The following is a 2500-nucleotide window of genomic DNA, read 5'->3' as shown; positions in this document are numbered from 1 at the left end:
CACACAAGCCTTGGGCACTAGCCTTGCGCACTAGCGTTCCACATGAGCCTTGCACACTAGCCTTGGACACTAGCCTTGCACACAGGCCTTGCACACTAGGCATGCTTGGGCGAGCTGATCCCGCATCAAGTCGACGGGTCTAGGCATTCTTGGGCGCAGATCCCGCATCGTCTCGTCGCGTCTGGGCGCAAACACGTCGCGTCTCGTTGCGTCTTCAGAAGTCGTCGCTAACAGCACCTTTGGTTGCCACTGGTGGTTAGGCTGGTTGGTTGCGCAAACCCTATAGGAGGGTGGCATGCTGGTGGGCGTTTTTGCCCGGATAGGCACTAGAATGTGCAGATTTTGGGCGTTTTTGCCTGGATAGGCTAAGGAATGGGCATGCTTTGGGCGTTTTTGCCCGGATAGGCACCGGAATGCTTGGCCTTGGCTTGTCCTAGCAAGGCATTGCTGGGTTGGGCTCCCTTGGCCTTTTGGGCGCCTTGGACGATGTCTTGCGAAGACCATGGGCACAAGGCCATGGCATATGGTGAGGAAAGGACCACGGTTGCCAAGGTTAGGCACCGGAATGCTTGGCCTTGGCTTGCCAAAGCAGGGCATTGCTGGGTTGGGCTCCCTTGGCCTTCCGGGCGCCTTGGACACTGTCTTGGGAAGACCATGGGCACAAGGCCATGGCATATGGTGGGGAATGGACCACGGTTGCCAAGGCTAGGCATATAGAGAGGAATCGCATTTTTGCCCGGATAGGCACCGGAATGCTTGGCCTTGGCTTGCCATAGCAGGGCATCGCTGGGTTGGGCTCCCTTGGCCTTCCGGGGGCCTTGGACGCTGTCTTGGGAAGACCATGGGCACAAGGCCATGGCATATAGTGAGGAATGGACCACGGTTGGCAAGGCTAGGCATATAGAGAGGAATGGACCACGGTTGCCAAGGTTGCGCAAGTTTTGGGCATTTTTTGCCCGGATATGCCCAAGTATGCCCCGATAGGCCCGTTACGCCCCGGTATGAACGCGTATGCCCGGATAGACTCGGTATGCCTTGGGATACATGCGTATGCCCCGATAGGCTTGGTACGCCCCGATATGCGCACGTGTGCCCCAGTAGGGCTCGGTATGCCCCGGTATGTACGCGTGTGCCCCGATAGGCCCGGTATGCCCCGATATGCACACGTGTGCCCCAATAGGGGTCGGTATGCCCCGGTAGGTACGCGTGTGCCCCGTAATGCACGTTTCGCAGATCTCCCCGCATGTCCCGCCCCTATATGTAATACTTACTTACTTACTTACTTTCTTTCTTGCTTGCTTGCTTGCTTGCAATGGTTGGGAGTGCCCGGCATGCCCCGCTGCAGAGACCAAGGGCGCAATGACTTGGCACCGCGGATGCCGGGACTCCGGCACTTCCCGTGGCACTGATGGTTGGTTCCAAAGACAAAAGGCCGTGCAAGGCCACCGCACCGCGGATGATTTTGCTCGTGCTGGCGCCGTTGTGTGGCCAAAGAACATGCGCGAATGCGCGTGTCGGAAGGGTTGGTGTCCTGGCCCCGCGGGTGTCACGAATGCTCGGTTGCGAAGACCATGGGACCAGAGCCATGGCACGTCGGATGATGCCTCCAGCTGGCGCCCCGGCACTTTCTGTGGCATTGATGCTCGGTTTCAAAGACAAACGTGCGCAGGGCCAGGGGACCGCGGATGACTGCTCGTGCTGGCCCCGTTGGGCGGCATTGATGGTCGGTTGCAAAGAAAATGCGCGATTGCTCGTGTCGGGGCCTGGCAAGCCAAGGCCAAGCGAGCCATGGCAACGCGGATGATGGCTCCAGCTGGCGCCCCGGCACTTTCTGTGGCATTGATGCTCGGTTTCGAAGACAAACGTGCGCAGGGCCAGGGGACCGCGGAGGACTGCTCGTGCTGGCCCCGTTGGGCGGCATTGATGGTGTGTTGCAGAGAGCATGTGCGATTGCAAGTGTCGGCCGGGTTTGGGTTCCCTTGGGCTTTCGGGTGCCTTGGACGCTGTCTTGCGAAGACCATGGGCACAAGGCCCCGTCCTGGCCCCTTGTTCGATTCGCTCTCGTCTTGCGCTTGCTTCCAAGGTCCTCCATGACCTTCCCCATGGCCTTGCTAGATCCCCCCCATGACGCATGACCTCTGTCCGTTGATTGGTTTTGAGTGCACACCATGCCCGGCTTGGCACCGTGTTGTCGCGTGAGTGGCATTTGGATCGTGCATGCTGGTGGGCTACCTGCCAATGCGCACAAGCCTTGCACACTAGCCTTGCGCACGAGCCTTGCACAAAAGCCTTGGACACAAGCCTTGCGCACAAGCCATGCGCACAAGCCTTGGACGCTAGCCTTGCACACAAGCCATGCATACAAGCCTTGCTCACAAGCCTTGGGCACTGGCCCATCGCAGTAGCCTTGCACACAAGCCTTGCGCACTAGCTTTGGGCACGAGCCTTGCGCACTTGCCTTGGGCACTAGCCTTGCACACAACCCTTGGGAACTAGCCTT

This window comes from Tasmannia lanceolata, unplaced genomic scaffold (genome assembly GCF_043159265.1).
Source record: "Tasmannia lanceolata isolate RefF3 unplaced genomic scaffold, GAP_Taslan_0.1 ptg000051l, whole genome shotgun sequence".
Taxonomy (NCBI): Eukaryota; Viridiplantae; Streptophyta; class Magnoliopsida; order Canellales; family Winteraceae; genus Tasmannia; species Tasmannia lanceolata.
Note: the sequence above shows the minus strand (reverse complement) of the source record.